Here is a 15,238-nt window from a genome sequence, read left to right as displayed (position 1 = left end):
ATTCGTAGGGAAAAGGCCTTGGAGCGATGATCCTTAACGGCGTTGGACCTTCCCCTTTGTTTGTCTTGATTACCAACAACGGAGTTGACGTGTGTTCGCTTGGCGCGGTTGTTGGCTTGCATTTAATAACGAACGGCGTGCGATCCATCTTTTGAACATACGCATCGCTTAATTCTTTCTTTTTATTAATGTTTATTAATGATTTATTGGGAGGGATGTATGAAATGCAAACCTAGATCCCTCCATGATCTTTGATAAGAATGCATGATATGAGATGATGGCGATGAATATGCATGCATTTGTGTTTATTCAACTAAGCATTATCATGTTTTTAGGATGTCCCTAAGATGATGCATGATATTGCTTGGTTTGGATAAATAACCCTTTTTTTCCTTTTTTTGGGTATTTTGTTTTTTGTATTTTTTTTGGGTGAAAAGGGAAACTACCTACATGAATGTGATGAAGGTAGATGTTAACACCATGCAATGGAAGATCCTTATTCCTATTTATTTTTATTTTAAAAGAATAGGAATGTTGTATGTTTAAAGAAATGCAATGTATGCTCAAACAATTTCACATAAACAATGCACAAACAATTCACTCATCCACGAACAGTCACGAGTGAATCACGAGGTAGGGGTATCCTGCAGAAAAGTGCATATTCAAGGTGGATCTAACTGTTCTCACCGGTCTGAGGCCCCCAAGGTGCCCCCATTATAGGGACCCAATTCCTCTCGTCGTAAGCCGATGGAAAGCTCCAACGCACTGTCGGACTCGAGTTCATGGTTATCACCTTGAGTGATGCTTTCCGACAACGGTCTACGGGCACCTATAGACCCATTCGACAACCGGCCGTACTAACATCCACTCCCTATGGTTTACCACTCATGCCCCCGGGTATAGAGGGAACTGTTGTGTGCAAAGGTTTGTGTGCAGTTTTTATTTCAAACAATTGCGGAAATTTAAACAAACAACAGTTATTAAAAGCCAAATAGGTAAAACGTGTTATCATACAAGCAAGGGGTAATAAAGTAATTTTAACTATTATTTGTTAAAAATAATCTGTCACTAAATGGGACTGACTCTCGAGGCTTCCCCAGTGGAGTCGCCATCTGTCGCCACCGGCCCGAAACGGGCTTTCGGCATTCGCGAATGATGGTTGGACTCTTTTATTTGTTTAAAAATATGGATTGCTAGAATGACTTATTCTCAAACTGAGACCTTGTCAAACGAGCAATTTTATTAAAAGGCTCACCAATCCATGTTAATCCCAAGCGGGACCCTCCATGGATTAGCGGTTTTCATAAAAGGAAGGGTTCGTGGAGTCGCCACCAATGTTTTACTCAAAACATTGGAAAAAGAAGTTTAAGGCAATCGATTCAAAAATCGACTTCGGCCATGACAACCAGAGTCGGGTAAGGGAGTCGGTTACGCGTGGGGAAGGTGTTAGCACCCCACAGCGCCCCTTTCGGGTTCCCTATGACAGATTATTTTAAAAATAATAGTGCAAAATTACTAAATTACCCCTATTTATTCTAAGCAATTATAAATTAACTATCTACATGATGACAGTTTAAATATGTACACACAGAAAGCGGTAAAAGAAGGGACTTTAAAGATATAAACCTTTGAAGCGTGCTTTCTTATATATCTTGACAGAAATTGGGAAGCGTTTTGGCGTTCCCTCCCTCTACAAGACCGCTCGCTCCCTCCTAAAAAATAATTTTTGACTTGGAAATCCGATGGATTTCCCTTCGACTTAGTTTGAGACTCAAGCAAAATGCTCAGAACTCAAAAACTTCGTCGGATCAACTCTCCGAGTGATTTCTAGGCAGAGCACTGCTCAAAAAAACCCAGAATACTCAAGAAGAGGGTTAAAACTCAGTCCAAAAGTGTGAAATGACGTCCCATTGACGTCATATTTATAGGGAAGAGGCTCAATACGGTTCCTGGGGGTCAATACGGTCAACATTGAAATTTTGAACTACAATACGGCCGTATTGAATTCAATACGGCCGTATTGAAGTTCAAAAAACCTCAATACGGCCGTATTGAAGTTCAGTGCAGCCGTATTGAAGTTTAGTGCAGCCGTATTGAATTCAATGCAGCCGTATTGAAGTTCAGAAACTTCAATACGGCCGTATTGAGTTCAGTGCGGCCGTATTGAAGTTCAAAATGTTCAATACGGCCGTACTGAACCTCTGGGAGGCCGTATTGGGCTTCATTCCTCCCACTTTTCTTATTTTAGCTATCCTAAGACCTCTAGACCTATAGAGAACCCTCCTTGGGCCTTCTGGAAGTCCTTCTGGCTGATCTTCCTTCAGTCTTCGAGAGTCTTCAAGCTTTATTTCCGACCCGGACAATTTTAGGGGTCTACAGTCATAGGTGAGATAATTCAAGGTGGCCCCATGGAGTTTTTCACTAAAGTAAGCAATGGGGTGACCTCCTTGAAGTAACACAACACCTATGCCTAGACCGAATGCATCACATTCTAGCTCAAAGGTTTGGTCAAAATTTGGTAGAGCTAGAATGGGTGGATTGGTGAGTTTCTCTTTTAGGTTTTTGAAAGCTTTTTCTTGGGCTTCACCCCAAAGGAATGGTACATCCTTCTTAACAAGCTCATTAAGAGGGGATGCAAGTGTGGAGAAGTCTTTTACAAACCTTCTATAGAAGCTAGCTAAGCCATGAAAACTTCTAACTTCTCCAACACTCTTTGGGGTGGGCCATTCTTGGATAGCCTTTATTTTCTCGGAGTCAACTTGCCTCGTTGCCAACTATGAAGCCCAAAAAATTTACTTGTTCTTGACAAAAAGTACATTTTTCAAGGTTGGCATAGAGATGGTTGACTCTAAGAATGATTAGGACTTGCCTTAGATGTCCAAGATGTTCATCTAAGGTCTTACTATATACAAGGATGTCATGAAAGTAGACAACCACAAAATTTCCTGTGCAATCCCTAAGAATATGATTCATTAGGCGCATGAAAGTACTAGGGGCATTAGTGAGGCCAAAAGGCATCACTAACCACTCATATAAACCAAATTTGGTCTTAAAAGCGGTTTTCCACTCATCACCCTCTTTGATTCGAATTTGGTGATAACTACTTTTAAGGTCAATCTTGGAAAATATGATGGCCCCATGCAATTCATCTAACATATCATCTAGCCTAGGGATTGGTTGCCTATATTTTATTGTTATGTTATTGATGGCTCTACAATCAGTGCACATCCTCCATTTGCCATTTTTCTTAGGCACCAAGAGAATGGGGACATCACAAGGGCTAAGGCTCTTTTGAACCCAACCCTTCTTCAACAAGTCATCAACTTGAGCTTCTATCTCTTTGGTATCTTGAGGGTTAGTCCTATAGGCGGGCCTATTAGGAAGACTAGAACCCGGTATGAGGTCTATTTGATGTTATATTCCTCTTAAGGGTGGAAGTCCACTTGGAACTTCTTGAGGAAATAGGTCATCAAACTCCTTTAAAAGTTTTTGAATCTCATGAGGTAGAGACTCAAGCTCATGACTAGTGGCAGCAAGTGTCTCTTTGAAATAGAGAAGGTACAAAGGTTGTTCAATCAAAAGTGTTTTTTTGATGTCATTTTTAAGGGATAGAACACTTTTGTGAGAAGCTTCTTTAGAGGGGACACTTGCCTCTAAACTTGGCACCTTCTCTTCCCCTTCTTTATTCTTTAGGGGAAGGTCTTTTTCTTTTTTCCTTTGTTTTCTACTTTTTTTTTCTTCTCCCTCTCTTTTGACTTTCATTTTGAGTTGGTCCTCACACACTTGAGAAGGTGTAGAGGACACAACACAATCTTTTTTCCTAAGTGATGGAAACTTATTTTGTTGATTAGGCCATCATGAATAGTTTTTTTTTTTATCAAATTGCCAAGGCCTTCCAAGTAGAATATGACTAGCATCCAATGGCACTATATCACATAAAACTTCATCTTGGTATTTGACAATGGAGATAGGTATATTCACTTGTTGATTAACTAAAATATCTCCCTCCTCATTGATCCATTGTAATTTGTAAGGTTTTGGATGAGGTATAGTAGTTAAGGCTAGCTTATCCACTAATCTAGTGCTACAACAATTGCAACTAGATTCACTATCCACAATGAGAGAACAAGTGTTTTCTAAAACCTTGCACCTTGTATGAAACAAGTTCTCTCTTTGGGATTGATCTAGATCACTAGATTGGCTTCCAAGGAGCCTTCTAACCATTAACAAGTCTCCTTCACAAGGGTAGATTTCTTCCTCGGACTCTAAGATTCCTTCTTCATCACTTGAAGAAAAAGTAGCTTCATCAAGGCTACTATAGTGGTCTTGGCCCTTTAAAATCATGGTTTTCTTTGTTGGGCATTGAGAGGCAATGTGCCCTCGACCAAGACACTTAAAGCACTTGATGTCACTTTTCTTAGTTTCTTTGGAAGATGTCCTTTGAGAGGTTTCTTTTTCTTTTTCTTTAGGAAAAGGGTTGGAAGAGGGGCCCTCCTTCTTTAAACTCTTGGAATAAGATAGAGTGGAGTCTTTTCTAAAAGTTTTCCTTTTGATTTGGTGCTCCACTCTAGAACAAAGTTGAACAAGTTCATTCAAATATCTATATGGTAAGAGTTCAAATTTGTCTCTTATTTTGAGGTTAAGACCACTTTGGAATCTTGAGATGGTGGTCCTCTCTTCTTCCCTTATCCCAGCCCTCATCATGAGTAACTCCATAGATTGCCTATATTCTTCCACACTAGATGACCCTTGTTTCAATCTTTGTAGCTTGTCCATAAGCTCACGGTCATAGTATGGAGGAATATGCCTCCTTCTTAAGGCACTACGGAGCTCATTCCAATATTGAATTGGAGGCTCATGGTTTATTCTTCTATCTTTTTCTAAGGAGGTCCACCAATACATGGCATGCCCTTGGAAGCTAAGGGTTGCCAAAGAAACATTTCTCTCTTCACTCACTCCATCGCAAGAAAATAGTTGTTGTACTTTCATTTCCCAATCCAAATAAGTTTCAACATTGTCTTTGCCATGAAATGGGGGAAGAGGGATGTGGGGTTCCCTATTGGAAGACTACCTATGTCTATGTGGCCTTGGGGGTCTTTGATAGTAATCATCATTGTGATGACTACTATAGAAGATATAACTTGGAGGTTGGGTATGATGCCCTTCCTCCTCATGAACACTTGAATGTATCATATGCCCCTTTCCTCTTGAGGATTTAGGAGAAGTGACTCTTGGTTTTGAACCACTAGCCTCTCCTCCCACAACTAGCCTATTAAGCAACCTTTTTATTTCTTCATTATTTTTTTCAAATTCTCTTTCTTTTCTTCTCAACTCTTCCTCTCTTTTTATATTTTCCTCTTCTTTTTTTCTTAGGTACTCTTTTAGTTGCCTAAGTTCATCCCTAACACTAGACCTAGAACTACATGAATTATGACCATGGACACTAGAATGATCACTCATCTTTGATCCAAAAAAAAGGTTTTCACAAAATTGTTTTCAAAAAGGTTTGAAAAAGGTTTTCACAAAGAGTGAGTGATAAGAGGTTTTAAAAAAAAAAAGGTTTTCAAGGTGCAAGATAGGTAGGAAAAGACCTAAGTGCACAAAGTCAACTATCAAAGAGAGGTGGACTACTAGGAATCACTTAATAACCAAGCCTTATCAAGTAAAAATCACTAAGCCTTTTCCACTTTTCTCACAAAACAATTTGACACAAAAATAAGGTGTGTGTGTGCACGTTACCCCTAGTAGGAAAAAACAAGCCTTTTAAATGGAATTGGAGACAAAGATAAAACCCTAACAATTATACTACCAAAAGCTTTAAATCATGCAAAAGGAAAACACTTAAAACATATACTAGTCGAATTCCTAGGTGAAGGTTTTCAAATCACCTTCAACTACACGAAATTAAACCAAAATGAAGAGCTTTAAAAATGGCCAATTACAAACCAAATAAAGAAAGAAGGCCCAAATACAAGTGGCCCAAAAGAAATCAAGCAAAAATATGAAAAGACAAAAATTTTAGGTCTTCAACTCCTCCACTTGGGTTCCTTCACAATGAGCAAACTTGTTAGTCCTCTCCAAGTGTTTAAACACTCCTTTTGTGTGGTGTAAATCCCTCCAAAGGCTAGGTTTGGATTCGGTTCACTCCTCCACTCAAATCCACCAAAAGTTTGCTAGTTTGCTAGATAGGTTCTTCACCTACATTCAAAATGAAACCAACCCAAAGAGCAAGAGTCCAAGAAATAAAAACTGAAAATGCACAATTAGGAAAGGATAAACTAAGAGAGAATTGATTAAGACAAAACAAAAGAGGCCAAATAAAAGACAAACTAAAATTAAGACAATTAAAAAGGAAGCACACAAAAGAGTAATCCTAGAATGACACTAGAATGGATTAGTGTTTAGTCCACTTGCTTAAGTCTTTTAAATGATTCGGTCCAGCCACTCTTAAGGTCTCAAAATAGGTTCAATAAGGTCAATAAGGTCTTAAGTCCAACTCCCAAATGCATAGGTAAAGTCCAAGTCCACAAGTCTAGCAACAAGTCCTTTTTGGTCAAATTTTTTTTTTGTTCTTTCTTTTCTTTTCTTTTCACGTCACTTTTTTTATTTTATACTTTGGGTCCAATTTCTTTTCTTTAATGTTCAGCCCATTTGTTGCTTAGGTTTTGCACTTGTGGGTGGGGAAAATTAGGTCAAATTTAGGAGAAAGAGAAAGGAGACAAGTGGCGTGTTCTTAGAGGGTTTTAGGGAATCTTTTTAGTGGAATTGGTCTTGTACTATTTAGGACAAGGTTTTTTGTACTAAATTTCCAGCACACCTCTTAGATTCTTTTAGGGTTATCAATCATCAAATATAGACCATCACAAGTGGAAATGCAAGGGAAAAGTGGCCAACAATTTATATGCATGTGCAAGAAAGCATTTTACACATGGAAACTCAAAAATACAAGGAACATGCTAGGACTAAGTAGCATGCATGAATGACTCCTAGATGGTAGCTATATGTCACGCCCACTATATATAATGTAATATGGTATTTTGGTTCATGTATTCATGCAATGTGTTTGGCATACATACATGGAATTTGTGTAGACAATATAGGAAACAAGACTTTGACAAAACTTAAAAGATTCAAAAATCAAAAAGCATATTCATATGAGACTCAAACCTAAAAATGAAAAAGCATGGCAAACACCTAACAATGGAAACCTAAAATATTCAAGGAAGGCTCACAAGGAACAAAGTGTGAACCCAAAACTATTCGGCCACACAAGAGAAGACAAGAAGGAGAGAAATGACCGAATAGAAAAAAAGACAATAAAGAAGACAAGAAAGACAATATTTTACCCTTGATGAACCTTGGATCTAGATACCACTTGATGGAATCCTCCCTTCCATGGATGATTTTGGCTCCTTGAAGAGGGACTCCTTGCCCAAAGATCTAGGCTCACCAAAGGATGATAAATGGAATGTTTAGGGTGAAAGGGAGTTTAGAAGTGAATAGATGAAGGTGGGGAAAGTGTATGGTTGCTCAAGGTGGGTTGGCTCACTCCAAATTGAAGATGGAGGCCACTCTAGGGTTTCACTCTCCAAGGGTGGAGAATGAAGTAGGTTAGCCGAATTAACCTAGTGACTAAGGATGGGATTTTGAGGCATAAAATGCTCACTCAATATCATATAATCCAAAGTATTTACAAGGTATGGTGCATTGGGTATTTATAGGAGGGAAGGCATCTAGGGTTGCATTTGGAGTATGCATGGCCGAAATTCACAAACTCCAAATGAAATGCAAATTAACCCTAGATGCAACTTGGTGGCCAAGGATGGAATCTTTGGGTTTAGATTGGCTATATCTAGGTGCATGATAAGACCATACAACCTTTACCCTCCACTTGGGCCTAAGCCTTTCTAACACCAAAAATAGGTCCAAGAGCACCAAAAATTGCGTCACCTCCTAATTCAAAACCCTAGCCCAAAATTAAAACCCTAATCATCTAGAGCACCCCATAATACAAGGGTAAAATGGGAAATACAAAAGAAAATAAATTCTAAGTCCTAAACACCCCAAAATACAAGGGTAAAATTGGAAAATAAAATAAACCCTATACTAATGAGGCTTAGGAAAGAACTAATACTCTATGATCATGAGGAGAGTGTCCCTTGGTGTGTGAGCTCCCTCCTCCTCTTCAACTCTCCTAGCCATGGACCTAGTGATGGGGCCCACATGTGTCTTCAAGATGGTCCTCCATCACTTATGGACATAACAATGTTGGTTTGTTTTTGATGATGTCCAAAGGGGGAGAAAGGTTTTGTGCTTGGTTGTTTTGCAGGTTTTGAATGTGAAAGAAAAGGCAATGCAAAATGAACAAAATGGCTTAAGCTTAGCTTGGTTTGTCATCATCAAAAAGGGGGAGATTGTTGAGATTGGGGGAGCCTGAGATTGATGAGATCACCTCTGAAGATTGAATAATTTTGATGATAACAAATGTGTGCCAAGGACATCAACAAATTAGAAGTCAAAAACAAATTCAAAGGAAAATGTTATGTATAGGAGTAGTTTTAGATTGGTTTGTTTGAGCTTATTTGTTTTGTGTGTATGCTTTGTGCATAAGCTAAATCTATATCTGATCTGATTAGGAAGTGTATGATGATGAGTTTAAAAGGTTAAGAAGTTATTTTGAGACTTAAAACAATGTTTTGAAAACTAACTCAAAATAATCGATTATCATTAAATATAATTGATTATTCCAGCAACAGGCAAAAAGGGATGCCTTGCTACAATAATCGATTATTTGTGAAATAATCGATTATCCCAGAAATGAATCTCTGGAATAATAGATTATCCAGCAAAATAATCGATTAAATTGTTCTTGGTTGATTTCTAGAAATCATGAAGAAAAAAATAATCGATTATTCTTTAAAATAATCGATTATCTGGTTCTGAAACTTTTATAAATAGTTTGAACATTTTGAAACTTTAGAACAGAGTTAGATTTGAGAATCAAAATTAGAAACACGTATTTGTGAAGTCTTTGTGACATTCTTGGGAGTTTTCTTTGTGAAACCAAGAAGGAAAAATGTTTTTGAAAAGCTTTGAGAAAAGATCATCATCATCACATTCTTGAAAGGGAAAAGATTAAGATTTGCTTCTGAATTCTAGGTGAATTCGTTCCTTAATTCTTTATGAATACTTGTAAATCTTGAGTAGGTTTCTCAAGTGGTAAGGAATTCTTGTAGTGGGTTTCTACAAGAGGGTGCTTTCTTGAGGTCGAGAAAGTGGTTATCTTGAATGTAGGAGTGTGTGCATGTATGGTATGCTTGTAAACCTTCTTCATTAAGATAGTGGAACAAATCTTGATCAGGTTATGATTGAGGACTGGATGTAGGTCACATGTGGAGTGGCTGAACCAGGATAAAAGACTTGTGCAATCTTCTCTTACCCTTATCTTTTACTTTGTGTAATATCTTGATTGTACATTAAAGAAGATTGTTCTTGATTAACATGTGTGCATGAGTAACATTGGTTTGAACTGAATCAAAGCATTACATATTGGTATTAACTTTGAATCTCATTATTGGTTAATCAAGAAAGCATATAGGATTCATTGTTCAATAACAAGTATTTAAGGAACTTCATTGAAAATTCATTTTTAGAAAAGTTTAATTGAAATAAAGATCCTAAATACTCTGAAAATTTTTAAAGTGTCATAGAATCCAATTCACCCCCCTCTTGGATTGAGCCATTCTTTTCTAACACAATTGATCCAACTTATCATGAAACTCATCTTGTTGTTGCTTCATCAACCTCTCCAAGTGTTGAGATAATGCAGCAATTTGCATCTAAATATCATTCGTTTCTACGATGAGTAACAAACAGATCAAGGTAACAAGAACAAAATATATATGTGGTGTTTAAAAATTTTCTCACCCATTCTAGTGTTTGCACTCAATAAATTGGCTTTTACTAAAATGGAACTCTCTTTCCTTTTTCCTCTCTATTCCTCCTTGAGTTCTTAACAAACCAAAAGAGGAAATTCAAAGACAAATACCAACCTTTGTGCAACCAAAATAACTCAAGAAAAGTTAACAAAAATGAAACAATTGAAGCACAAAGAAAGCAACAAATAACTTGGACAACAACCAGAATTTTTTACACCATCAAGAAGGAAGAAATTTGACTCAAAATGAAAACAAAGGAAGCAGAAAAAATAAAATAAAAATAAAAATTGGCAGAACTGGGTGCACAAAACTAACTCATCAAAGGTGCAGCCACAAACAGAATTGAATTGACATAATTTGCAACCAAGTAGTGCAGCAAAAAATTCAAAATTGAAAACTAACAGGTTGCAGTAATTTCTCCTTCAAATCAATCACAATATTACCTTAAAAAATGAAGAATTTCTAGCATGAATCATTCAGCCCAAATTCTTTTTTGTTACTTGCTTTGTATACTTTCTTTCTTTTGTTTTATTTTTTTTAATTCAATTTTAAAAATTCTTCAACTATTTTTAAGGCCTAACTTTTGAAATGGTTCATCTTATGAACAAACACAATAAGGTAATATAATGGTATGATTAAAACTAAGGAAAGAAATTATCCAAAGTGCAACATTACAATTCCTAGAAACCTGAGCTCTAATGACCAAATGATATGAACCCACTTTGAGATTCAGGATTTCGAACAAGGACCTTAGCAATTTAGGTTGAAATTTAAATGATTAGATTATGGTGCAAATTGATGATGGAACCAATGCTTGAAAAAAAGAAGTGGAAAGAAATTGGATGCAGTTTGAAGATCAATTCAATGCATTGTTCTTAGATATTGCTGGGCAGAATTTTTTTCGTGAATGGAGAAGAAAGAAAATTGGAATGGAATTGATAGACTCCACACTCCTAAGGTTGGAAGATATGTCTAAGAGATTGCACACACAAAGGGTTGAATTACCTTTGTGATAAATCTCAATAATTTTGGACTATCAAGAATCCAAGGAGAGAAAGCTCTCAACCAGTTTTTTTAAGATTAGCATTCTAACCTTCCATCTCAATTTTTGCATATAATATATGTGCCTAATACAATCAACCTATGCACATGTTTAGTCACCTTTTACATTTAGCCAATATTACAAAAATAAGCTTAATAAATTAGTAAAGGAAACTAATAATTGCCAGCTTAACAACAAAGTGTAACTGCCAAAGAAAATTAAACATTCAACCTACAATTATTACACAAGCTGGTCGCAACTTTAATAGGAAATTTAACAATCAAAAATAATTTTAAATTGGAATAACAATTCCACCAATTTAAATAACCATTATGGCTGCCCCACCATTATTTAAGTAACCTCCAAGAAAATGAGTTTAATTTATTCCAAATTACTCTTCCATAAAGGTCAAGCATCCTCTGCTTCAATCATGAGGCAATTGATCAATGTGAGCTTTGATTCTTCAAGACTTGGTTCTATTTTAATAGAAGTTGCCAACACTTGTAAAACTTCCTTAGCTCTCCTTGTCCTTGCCTTTATCATAGGTCCTCCAAGTCCTTCAAGTGCACCAAGTTCCTTGCTCTTCATGTCATCATCAAATATTGATTAAACATATCATTTAAAATTAAACAAAAAAAATATTAATATGTTTGTGAATGATATTATACTGAGGGAGTTAAAACTACCCAACTTACGATAGACCGCACACCCAAAGGTCGTGACAACTCTTTGGTCATCATCCAAACTGAACACCCTTTCGGCCTAGGCATGGGCTGAAGTAGGCTGAAGGGGTAGTCAGACTTGGGACATGATCTGGGTGTTGCACAGAGCATGACAAATACCCTTCAGTTATGACCTATTCCGAACACCCCCTCGAGCGAAGCATGAACCAAGAGGGTAGTCGGTATTGGGGGAGACCGAACCATCCTCCATTAAGGCTACTTTACCTTAATTAAGGAATAAACAATAAAATCCACATCAACCCAAATTCGGGCTTAAAACCTGTATTACCATTCTCTTAATCCAAAAAGCCCATCAGGCCCAAATATGTCACTATCGTAACCCGAAAAATTCTGATCTTACGACCAATAGTTTGGACCACTATTTTTAAAATCTCATCGGTTAGGGAATGCCTGAAGACCAAACTAATCCCTAACCAACATTTTTTTTTAAAAAGGTTCGAAGGAGATGCCACTGATATTTTCTCAAAATATTGGAAAAAGAAAAGATTTTAAAAAATCCAGTAATGGCCTTAATAATCGAAATTGGGTTCGGGGGTCAATTACGTATAGGTAAGGTATTAGGCACCCCTACAATGTCCTAAATCGGTACCCCGTGATGAAGCTAACGTAATAAGAATTAATAGTTTAAATATTAGATCCATTTTATTGATGGCTATTTACATACATGAAGCTTAAATTACATGACTTACCCTAAGACGTCTACATGATTATTTTTTATTTAGAACAATATTTATTAAGTATAAGGAAGCAAGGGAAGGAGAAGAGTATTGACTGAAATACCTCTTGGTCGAGCTTTATTGAATCTTCAAATGTGGAGATCCTTAAGCGCTTTTTGGCTACCTTACGCACTACAATATGCCTCACAAATCTCAAAGAAATATAAGAAGAGGAAGAGAGATAATTTTTGAATTATTTACGATTTTAGTAGATGAATTTTTCTGATCTCGGGAGTAGTGTCCAACTTTCCTATTTATAGCGTCAAATTTGACCAGAATGGCTTGTTCCAATTTTGCAATGGCCCATTCTAGATCAGTTTGTTAAGGCTAAAATTTGAATCTGGTATGGCCCATTATGGAATCAAAATGGCCCGTTCCAAATTTGAACTTTACTCTAAACAACCTGTGTCAAAACGACCCATTTCGACATAAGGTTTCAAGGCTTTTGTAGGAGTTTGGAAAGACCCTTTCTAGATTGGGAACGAGCTGTTCTGAACTCCTAATTTGTCTTTATTTGGCCTTGGGCTTTCTAGTGTCGTGTCGTGTCATTTAAGTTCTAAGGTCATTCTTAGGCTTTTGAGTATTCCTTTTCTTCATATAGGAGACCATTTATTTGTTTATGGGTCGACAAAATTAGGTATCTATAGATGCCCCTCTTTACTTGTCCTTTGGGATAGCTAGGTGTTGTTTTTCCAAAGGCAAGTAAAAACGTAGACATTTCATCCGGATCTTCTCTCTATCTCTTCGTGCTGGCGCTTCCACGTTATTTCCTTCAAATAGGTAGGTTTACATATACCCTTGCCTTTCGAAATGGTTAAGTGTTGGGTTGCGTATTCCAATGGGTAACAAGGGTGGCAAACTGTACACCTGATCATCTGTCTTCGAGTAGATGCTCTATGCCATTTGCTCTAGTTTGTGATAGTGTGATCCTTATTCGTAGCTCGCTAAAGAGAAAGTATGTTTTGAGCTTAGCCTCTCCAGGCTGGACTGATATTGAGGCTTCAGCCAACCTATGGTGTGGAACTCGACAGTGATCCCGATTTTGACTTTCAGGAACTCGACGGTGCCCTCGTTGTCACTCATTGATTTAAGGAGCTCGACAGCGTCTCTCAATCCAGATGAGTATTAACGTCCTTTGTGAGGGTGAATCTCGGAACCTTTGTGATAGAAATATGTCAAGGCCAAGGAATCCAAGAGGTGATACTTTAAAGGAACCAAGAGGAATGGGATGATCTTGTAGACCTTTTTCTTATGTTTGTAAATATAGTAGTTACTTGTATAGGTTTATTTTGCCTTTGTATTTGTAAGGAACTTGTTTTCCTTTTTATTAGTCATTGTATATTGTTTCTAGGGTAGGTTAATTGGGGACTTTGACTCCATTTAACCTAATTTTGAAGAACACTCTTTTTTTATTTTTTCAGTAGTAGAAGTGGGGTGGCATTTAGCAATGCTTGAGGGTGTGACTAGTAATTGGGCCAGAATTGGGCCTAGGAAAAATTTTACATATTAGATTTGTTTTGCTCCTAATTTTTCAAGGATTTGATTTAGCTAGGTCTCATCAATTTTGGATGAACCTAACTAAACCAAATCCACAATTTTTGAAATAATTCAAGGAGCCAAAGCAAGCTAAATCCGCCTAGTTCCCTTCTATGGTCGAATGCTTCTCTTCACCTTGGAGCTTTAGGAAGGTTGTGCTACAAGCTTCTAACTTAGCTTGCCAAGCAAGCTAAGGTAGAAGCTTGCTCCACAAGCCTCCTAAACTAGGGTGGCTGGTCAAGACTAAGCCAACCATGGTTCACTTGAACCATGGTCAAGCTTAGTTTCCTCCACAAGCTTCCTACTTCTATAAATTCTCAAAACCTTCATTTGTAAACACTTTTGAAATTTTTGAGAAATAGAATTTAGAATTCTCTCTCAACTCAAGAGTCCATATTCCATGGAGAACACTCTCCTAGTTCTCTATAAAAGGTTTTTCAACCTTAAAGTTTGGTTCCTCAAGCTTCTTTACCTTTTCTAGAGGTAACCGAACCTCTTTGGATGCTTCTACACCATTGGAGGTTTCTCCAAGGTGATTCTGTCATCTTCAAAGAGTCTAACCTCAAGGAGCAAGATCTTGGACGGTGGAGAATTGAAGAACAACAATCTTCTTCAACCTTCTTCCATCATTTTTGGTATCTAGAGCCTTGGTGCTCTTGAGGTTATGTGTTCCTAACTTTTGTTCTTGAATCCGTGTAGTATCTTCCTCCTTTTACATGTCTCTTTGTGTTTGCTGCATGGATCTAGTTTTAATAAATATGTTGATGGATCCTTATGTCACATATGAAGTAATTGATTCATGATTTTTGCTTGTTCCAAATTCCTTGAATCAATTTGTGTTGTGCGCCTAGGTTCATGTGCTTGTGCTTTTTATTTTTGCTTGAGTCTCTCAATTCCTATAACATGAGTTCGTGATTGGACATTGCTAATGCTTAGTGTATGTTTTTTTTTTGGAATCATATGTTTTGTCTAGAGTCATGTGTAGTCCTTTTACATGTTATCAATTCCTAGACTAGCTTGTTGACCTAATTTTTGTGTTGTTTGAGTCTAATCCTTTGGTGTGTTATTTTTCTTATTAAATCTGAACCTTACTATATGTGCTTTTGTTTTACATGATTGAGTTCTTAATTTGCTATTATTCCTAGAAAATTTCCTAGAGTTAGGTTTCCTTTATGTCACATTAAAAAGTTTTGTCAAAAAATTTCTAAACACTATTCCTATTAGGTTTCTTTGAGTCTTCCTTTGTGGCTGAAACTTATATCA

The 15,238-nt window shown here is 37.0% G+C and overlaps 1 pseudogene; it reads right to left on the bottom strand.

The window, feature by feature from the left end:
- Positions 1 to 1,615: 1,615 nt before the first annotated feature.
- Positions 1,616 to 5,812, bottom strand: LOC145957049 (uncharacterized; annotated as a pseudogene).
- Between the last annotated feature and the right edge of the window lie 9,426 nt (positions 5,813 to 15,238).

Source organism: Cajanus cajan, chromosome 4, assembly GCF_000230855.2.
Source record: "Cajanus cajan strain Asha chromosome 4, NIPB_CcT2T_4, whole genome shotgun sequence".
Taxonomy (NCBI): Eukaryota; Viridiplantae; Streptophyta; class Magnoliopsida; order Fabales; family Fabaceae; genus Cajanus; species Cajanus cajan.
This window is presented reverse-complemented; position numbering and strand designations above follow the sequence as displayed.